This window comes from Elaeis guineensis, chromosome 1 (genome assembly GCF_000442705.2).
Source record: "Elaeis guineensis isolate ETL-2024a chromosome 1, EG11, whole genome shotgun sequence".
Classification (NCBI taxonomy): Eukaryota; Viridiplantae; Streptophyta; class Magnoliopsida; order Arecales; family Arecaceae; genus Elaeis; species Elaeis guineensis.
The window spans coordinates 109,858,689-109,867,541 of NC_025993.2; the positions used below are offsets into that span (position 1 = coordinate 109,858,689).

General features: G+C 47.1%; 1 long non-coding RNA gene and 1 pseudogene across 1 annotated transcript; one reads left to right on the plus strand and one right to left on the minus strand.

The window, feature by feature from the left end:
• The window catches only part of LOC105038483 (pentatricopeptide repeat-containing protein At3g26540-like), a 29,419-nt pseudogene extending 20,566 nt beyond the window's left edge, over positions 1–8,853 (minus strand).
• LOC140858562 (uncharacterized) lies at positions 1,934–3,858 on the plus strand. Its single transcript, XR_012142113.1, has 2 exons — positions 1,934–3,297; positions 3,440–3,858. It is a non-coding gene; the product is annotated as an uncharacterized lncRNA (long non-coding RNA).

Sequence of the window (8,853 nt, forward strand, 5' to 3'; positions counted from 1 at the left end):
TCTGATTAAGGTGGGTGCCAGTACGCTGTCTGACAATCATAGATCAGGGTTCTTCATTAAAATCAGATCAGACTTATTAACAAAAATTTCTTCATTCACTAACTTTTTTTAGAGAGAGAATCAATCAAGAGAGAGAATATTTTAGAGAGAGAAAATTCTAGAGAGAGAAAATTTTAGAGAGAGAAAATCCATCTTGGATTCTTCAGACAATATGATTCAACAAATTCTAGTCGATCGGATCAAATCATGCTGAAATTATCATGGGGACAATTCAATAAAATTATGAGAAATAAAATCTAAAAATACCTGACCTGATCAAAGTGGATGTCGGTGTACCGTCCGACGATCACAGATCAAAAATCCATCACAAGGATCATTTAAATTCATCATCATTCTTCTCAAAATTTTAGAAATCTTAAGAGAGAGAAATAATCTAGAGAGAAGATTCTAGAGAGAGAAAGTCCAATTCTAGAGAGAGAAAAATATTAATTCAAGCTGAAGAGAGAGAGGCAAGAGAGAGAAACTCTCTTTCTCATATTTTATTATTTATATCATTATTTATTAATTAATTTAATGATTTTTTTTCTTTTCTTTTCTTTTCTCTCTCTTTTTTTTTTCTTTTTCTTCACAGAAGAGAGAGGAGAAAATCTTATTTATTATTATTATATTATTATCATTTTATTTTTCTTCTTTCTTTTTTTTTTCTTTTTTCTTTTCTTTTTCTTCTTTTTCTTTTCTTTTCCTTCTTCTTCTTTTCTTTTTCTTTTTCTTTTCCTTCTTCTTCTTCTTCTTTTTCTTTTCTTCTTCCCGTGGGCTTGTTTTGGGCTGAAACAGGAGACCGTGAGGTCCCCTCATTGGTGTTCTGACCGGCGGTGCGGTCGGCGTGAGACGATCGTCGGCAGGAGGAGAGGCGATCTAGCGGCAAGAGGAGGCCAAACCCGGTGGTCGACGGTGACCACCGACGTCGGAATCAAAGAGAAACGACAAAAATGAAGGTTACTTCCGCAACAAAATCCGGTGACTCCGATCGCCGGCGAGCGTGCACATCGGCACGGGAAGGAAGGGGGAGAAGAGAGGAAGGGGAGGAGGCTTACCTCCGTCGCCGGCGAAGCTTTTCCGACGAGAAATTGGACGGCACAGGGACGATCTTCCGCAAAATTTTTTCCAGCGATTGCCGCCGTTTGAGCTTAGGATTTTCGGTGGAAAGGAGAGAGGAGGGATCTCCTCCTTAAATAGGGCCGGAGAGAACTTGTTTCCGACTCCAATTAGGAGCCGGTGAACGGAGGAAGAAGACTCCCTTCGGGAGTTCTTCTCCTCTGTTTTCCTTCTTTTTTTTTTTTGTTTTGAGCTTTGGATTCGTTGCTTGGGCCGGGCCTCACATGATTCCCATGAGAGGATGGGATGAGAGGGAGAGAGGCAATCAATGCCTCTATCAGGTTCAAATGACCTAGGGCCTATGCGCGGTGGTTGGCACAGTTCAGAAGTCCTTCATCCCACATCTTTGGTTAGTACAAAAATATCTCCAACACTAGCCCCCTTACTCTCGAATCCGAATCATAACTGGATCGGACGAAGGGAGTATCACAAATTTGCTGAAGACATACCAAGGTCATCTTTCAAACCATGGCGATGTGTTTGTGGCTCCCGATAAGAAGAGTCACATCGTCCCGATATTTAGCAGCTTTTTAGTTCGTTAGAACCTTCATGGGTTCTGCTCGTCGAAAAGTGAGGAGCCTTCTACACGGCGGGATTGGTCTTTGAGGTGCCCTTCTTGAAGTTACTTTCATTTGGAGATTGAGTTGCTGTCGAGGAATTCCATCGAGTCGGTCGTCATAGTCACGATCTCCATTCGGTTCGCTCATGGACAAGGAGCGTCATTGGACTGTCATAGATCTACAAATGAAAAATGTAAGTATTTGTTTTGGCTTCTGAGAACCTCGGCTCTGTTCGATAAACAGTGAGAGGCCTTAAGCCTTTGTGCTGCTCGCTAAAGAGCGAGGAGCCTTTGGATCTTCGTTAGGCCACCTCAGCCTTGGTCTGCTTTCTTGTTTGGCCTTATTTTTATGCTTTGTTCAGATTTGCCTTGAGTGTCCTGTGGACCTACGAGAAGGAAAAAAGAGAATAATGAATGGTAACTCGAAAATTTTTTACCATGAGTTTTGTTTGAAAGCTCGTGAATTCTGCTCGACTCCTTGGTATTCGGTTTGGATCCGGTCTGTGCCTTGGATCAGGTCACGCTCTCCCCACCTTCCTCTTGTCTTTTCTCTCTTCTTTTTTTTTTTTGGGTCGGCTTCAACGAAGTCAGCCTGCGCGTGTGAAGGCCGAAGGGGGCCCAACCGGAAGGGCGCACGCGTGAAGGCTTCGGTTGAAGCTGGTCTAGACTGGAAGGATGCACAGAGGCGTCATCGGCCGAAGGGGACATGTGCGGATGACTTCGAAGGAGGGACGCACGGAGGTTGGTCGAAGGGGCGCGTGGAGGCATCATCGGCCGAAGGAGGGGCACGCGGAGGTCGTCGGAGGAAGAAGGCAGGGCGCACGGTGTTGTCGGCCGAAGGAGGAGCATGGAGAGGAAGATCGATCGATGGAGGCGCGTGGGTGCATGGACTCGGAGCCGCGATCTTGGTGGCAGAGGCGCGCGGAGTCGGCAGGGGGAACCTGGGTTCGGGATCGCCGATCTTGCCGGTTCGATGTGCGAAGGCCTCGGGGCCGCCGATCCGATGGCGTCGAGGCCTCCAATCCTGCGGCACGAGGCCTCCGATCCCACCGGATATGTGCAGAGAAGCGTGGGGAGCTTCACGGACCCCGATCCGGGGACTTCAACGAGTGAGAGGCTTCGACGTCGCCCCATGGAGACGGGACATGCGTGTGGAAGTGCGGCTGCCCGTGGGGGACTGGCTTCGGTCGGGCCTACTTCGATGCTGCTCACGGGCCTGGGGGAGACACAGCTGGCTGCAAGTGCTGCGCATGGAAGACCTCAGTGTCACCCAAGATCGGACGTGTGCGAGGGGGAAATGGATCTGCCATGGCTAGCTTCAGATCCGCCGGAGGTGTACGTGGGTGCACGGGAGAGGCTCCGAGGGTGGCTTCGGCACCATTGGATTGGAAACACGAGGGGAGATGATCGGAGGGAGAGCATACGGCCTGCTGCAAGGCTTCTTTTTTCTTTATTGTAGGCCCATAATATTACTTCGTGTCTGACACGCCATCTTTTCCTTCTTGTTTTCCTTCTCTCTCTTCTTTTTGTTGTGTTATGGGTAGGATATCGGGGCGCATCGCAGAAATTATCACATGCACCAGGTTGAAGTAACCCTGAGCAAATGAAGTTTTGTCGCTTATCTTAAAAAAGAGGGTTTATGTGCTTTCTTTCTTTTTCTCGAACTTGAAGCTCATTATCTTTCCTCTCTCGTTCACTCTCTCATCCTTTCCTTTTCTTGTTTAGCTATGCCGCATGTGTGAGGGGGCTTCGGCCGCGCGTGGAAACGCACGGAGAAGGATCGACTGCATGGGGAGGCATCGGCCAAGCGGAGAAGGATCGACTGCATGGGGAGGCATCGGCCAAGCGGAGAAGGACCGGTAGCGTGTGTAGAGAGCGTAGGCGCTCGCGGACAGGCGGGTTCTGCCATCCTCTCTCTCTTTCCTCCGCTCTTTCTTGACTGTCAACTGGTGGCATCCCCCGTAGCAGACTTTGGGACCATTAAAGGCTAGGTTAGTTCGTGGGATCGCTTGCGCACACGGAAGAAGCGCGGCCACTCGTGAGTGTCCATGCCTAGATGGCCTCATCATGGTCCGAAGTCAGACGCATGGGATCTCTGTAATCAAACTATCATTAATCAAAATATTTTAAATTAAAATTTTTTATTTTTATTTGTATTCGTAGCTGCGGTCCCTTGTTGTTATATTTCAAACTTGAATATACTTAAATTTTACGTAAGAAAGATCTACTCTCTGTTGAAGAGTGGGATCTCCTTTCTCTCACTGAAAAGTGGGGTCTTTGACTAATGGATTTTAGTTCCTACCTTCATGAGCATACTTAGCTTACTTTGACCCAGTTGATGATCTGAATAGTGGATTTGGGCCTGCACCTCCTGGGCATATTTTGACCTATTCTGACCTAGCTGGCGATTAGAACAATGGGTTTCGACTTTCACTTTTTGGGGCATATTCTGATCTACTCCGACCCAGTTGACGATTAGTGGGTTTCGGCTTCCACCTTTAGGGGCATATTCTGACCTACTCCGATCCAATTGACGATCGATGGATTTCGACCTTCACCTCCAAGGACGTACTCTAGCTTACTCTAACCCAGCTAACGACTTGAGCAGTGGGTTTCTACTTTCGCTTTCTGGGGCCATAGAAGTTATGAGTTCTGTTAGAGAGCCCTTGGGTCATGCTTGACTTCCCATTATTTGCTTTAGTTTTGACTGGAACTTCATCTCAGTTTGGTGACTTATTTTTTATTTAGATCGGCCTGATTCTGGATCTCGAATCGGCTCGGATCTGACTTCGGATTGGCTTGATTCTAGGATTTGGATCACCCTTAATTTTAACTTCGACTTCGGCGTTGATTTTAACTTCGATCTCAACCTTGATTTGGATGCTTACAGGCCTATAATTTTTTCTAGAAAGAAAGAAAATAAAGTAAAAAATAAGGGCTCAAGAACCTCTTACCAAAATGTTATCTTTTGAAGCTTGCTTTCTCTTCTGACCCGAATTGCATGCCCCCCATTTATTGAACTCAACCGGGAGTGCCTGGAGGGATATTGACCAACCATTTGTTTTGTGGCCACAACCGATTCATTTGACCTGCGATCGAGGTTGAGTTCGGCACCGATCACAAATTTATGGATCATCGACGTGATGTCCTTTAGAGAGCTTTCTCTGTCCTAATAAGAAAGAGGAAAGAGCATTTATTTTAAGCGGATAGCAAAACATATGCAGGTCCTGTCGTGAAAAGATGAGGATGAAAAAGACAGCATCAGGATCGGTTTGAAACCCCCTGCACATTTCTACTCTCTTTTCCCATTGGTCTCTGACAGATCTTTTTTTTTTTCTCTCTCTATCTTCTTTTAATACATACTTGAAATGAGGAAAGGCCATGGGAAGAGCAAGAGGATCCCTAGAGTGGGAGGAGGCTTCTTCCGAAGACTAGGTATTCAATCAATTTTATTTGTGGAGGCTTGATGCCATTAAGATGGTGTGACAAAGCTCCTTTGATAAAACGATCAATCCTTTCCATGAAGAAGCTTGTATCCTCTTGACGTAAATTATCCCTCCCCCCCCCCTCGCTCCCAAGTCTAACCAGGAGAGCTTGAAAAAAATGAGGGCACTTCTCATTTAATGAGACACAGTTTGATAGTTACACGGTGTGTACCATCTTATTTTTTACGGAAGCCGATAGAAAGGGTTGTGAGGCCACTGCAGAGCGTGATCTCTGACCAAAGCTTCTACGGACGAGCGTGCCTTGGGTTAGAATGCCTCAAGGACGCTCTTCGCTGCAACATGATAATGAGTTCTTCATTCTATTTCAAAATGGGCAACACGCTCTTCCTCTAGTGCCAGTCTGTTACGGCTGAAATCCATCCTGGATCGGAGGCACTGGAGCGAGACGATATCCGACGGATCGACGATAGTCGGACCTACAAAAAAAATTTCCATCAGAGGTGGCTCTGACGGGATCCTTCGATGCTCAAATCAGATTCTCCGCAACAAGTGAAAAAAAATGAGTGTTTATAGGAGGAAGAAGAGGCGTACTTTTTTTTATGATCCTCGAATTACCTTTTATAGGTGAGGTTGGAGCCTTAAGAGAAGAGAAAAGCCGTAAAAGATCCTGTTGCCCCTTATTATGTCTTTAAGCGATGCCATGCCTGGTCCTTCAACTTTCTTAAATTGATTGAGTATTGTCACCTCATTGCACGTGGGGCTGCCGCTGTTGACGACAAGAGCCACCTGCCTTATTTGATGAATGATATGATTGGACCATAGGGGGGCCTCTTAGGATCATCGTGACTTTCATGGCTTGGCCAGACAGTTGCACGGAGGGTTCAAATGGATGCCATCGGATGTGGCAGTTGAACCATAAATCGAAAGAGATAGGCCTCGGGCTGGTCCTGCACCGGCAGACGGCTTGCTTAGTGTGAAGGCTGGAGTTGGGGCCAAGGGCTGAAGTCCAAGGTCCGTTGGTCCGGATCAAATGCTGAAGTGGCTTGATCCCACGTAGGGCAATACGGCCTAATAGGACCGCATGATGGCCAATCTCCCCAAAGTAATGGGTTGTAATAGTGAATGGCTCCGAAATCGGTTAAGAACAAGAATTAGTCAAGGATCTTTGAAGAAAAAGCTTGAGTCATGATATCTCTTGGATCGACATCTGAGGTTCAACAATCTGACTTTGGATTAGCCAAGATCTGACTTTGGTACATACCTCCGTTTGACTTCGGCTCCGGCCATGTTCCTATCACTGAGATCGTGACAACCAAAAACTAAGAGTATAGGGAGCTTGCCTCACTCATTATTACTCTTTTTTTTTTAAAGTGGGTGATGCGACGGCACCATAAAGAAGCCTCTTGGGGACTAATGGCCAAAGCTGGGATCAGAGGCTAAGAGGGTGTCGGACACATGTGAAGAGAGCGGGCATTTGCGGACGAAAGCCAGACATGTGGGCGCATCCTCACTCTTCTCTTCCTCTCCTGCCACTTTTTCTATCCTCCATCTCTTCCTGTCTTCCTTTTGCCTTGTTGTGATTCTCATGGGAGGATGGGACGAGAGAGAGAGAGGCAATCAATGCCTCTGCCAAGTTCAGATGACCTAGGGCATATGCACAGTGGTTGGCGTGGTTCAGAAGTCCTTCGTTCCACATCTTCGGCTAGTATAAAAATATCCCCAACAACATGCATCTCAAAACCATTTCTGATCACGTAGCCATGGATTTGTTTCCCATGTTCGAGCATGAAGCTATTGGCACAAGCAGCTAATATTGTACTGAATGTGAACTCATTTGGTGTAGTCTCCCATTGCATCTCACTGAAAGCACACATGGCCTCTTCACTTCGGCCATGACGCGCAGACCCTGAGATCAAGGAATTCCATGATATCCTATCCCTCTGACATGCCATATTACGAAACCAAATCTCTGCGCTTCTCAGACACCCATTTTTCGCATACATATCTAGAAGAGCATTGCTGATAAAGCGATTGGAGCACAAGCCATGTCTGTAAGCAAATCCATGAATCTGTTTCCCCGGATCAAGATCCAAACGCCTGGCGCATACATTCAGTACTAAACTAAGAGTGACATCGTTGGTCTCTTCAGTTTCTCTTCTCATCCGGTTAAAGAAATCCATGGCCTCGTCCCAATGAAAGGACCGCACATAACCCGCCAACATTGCATTCCATGAGACCACATTCCTTTCAGGCATCTCCTCAAAGAGTGCCTCTGCTTCATCGATTCTCCCACATGTTGTGTAACCTGACACCATGGAAGTCCATGAGACCACATCCTTTGAGGTGGACTGATCAAAGAGCCTACGAGCATCCTCAAGGACATCACACTTTGCATACATCTCCATGAGTGAATTCCCTACAACATTATCTCCTTCAAAACCAATCTTTACCACCATAACATGGACCTGGCATCCCTCCTTGAGTGATGAAATGCCCGAACATGCCATTAGAGCATTAGAGACAGTAAAATTCAATGGCTTTATGCTGAATTTAATCATGCGAAAGAACATAATGACTGCCTCCTTTCCTCTACCCACCTCCAAGTACCAGCGGACGATCACATTCCAGGCAACAGCATTCGGGTTCGGAAGGGAATCAAACATCCTCCTCGCATCATCAATCACCCAGCACTTCCCATAGACGTCGACAAGTGAGGTTCCCAGAATCACATTCAAACAGAATCCAAGCTTCAGAATTAGGCCATGGATTTGCTTTGCAAGGAAGAGGGTCCAGAGGTCGGCGCAGCACCCGAGCACGGCTGCCAAGGTGACACCTTTCGGACGAATGCCGGACCTATTCATGCGAGAGAACAAGGATAGTGCCTCCTCGGGCTGGTCGGCGTGGAAGCACGCGCCGATAATGGCGTTCCAGCTGCCGCCGTCCCGCTGCGGCATCTCGTCGAACAGCTCGCGGACGTCCCTCAGGCTGCCGCAGTAGGCATAAGTCTCGATGGCGCGGTTGAGAAGGAAGGTTGAGGGGGAAGGGGAGAAGGCGACGAGGGGGGACTCGACGCGGCGGGCCTCGACGAGGGCGCGGCAGGAGGAGCAGAGCTGGAGGAGGCGCGCGTAGACGGAGTCAGGGAAGGGGGAGGCGGAGGCGGCGAGGGCGGCGACGGCGCGGCGGAGGTCGCCGGAGTTAGAGCGCATGGCCAATTTTAGACTCATCTAGGCTACACCAACTTCTTTTTTCTCAATTTTTGTACCCACTAATATAACCATGATCAATTAATTTATCCTTGTATCAGGAAACTTGCGAAGCTGCTATGAAGTCAGGAACACGAAAATGTAAGGATATATACAGAGAGATTCAAAAGAGAAAGGATTCATCCATTGCAAGCAAGTACGATAGAGTAACGGTAACCAGATTCGATTTATAGATTACGACTTCAGCTATATACTAAGTCACATCTTTGCGTTGTCATATCATGGAAACCTTTAGTTCCACGTCAAAAATACAGCCTAAAAAGAAGAACAAAACATTTGGCCCCCCTACAACATGGAGACCGGCCCTCCGCAGCAAAAAAATGTCTCAATTAGATCTTGAAATCATTTATTACGCCCAAGTATGGTAGAGTCCATGGCGGAACTGCCATCCCATTAGGATTACATAGTGGAAGCTTATTAGAGGCGCTGC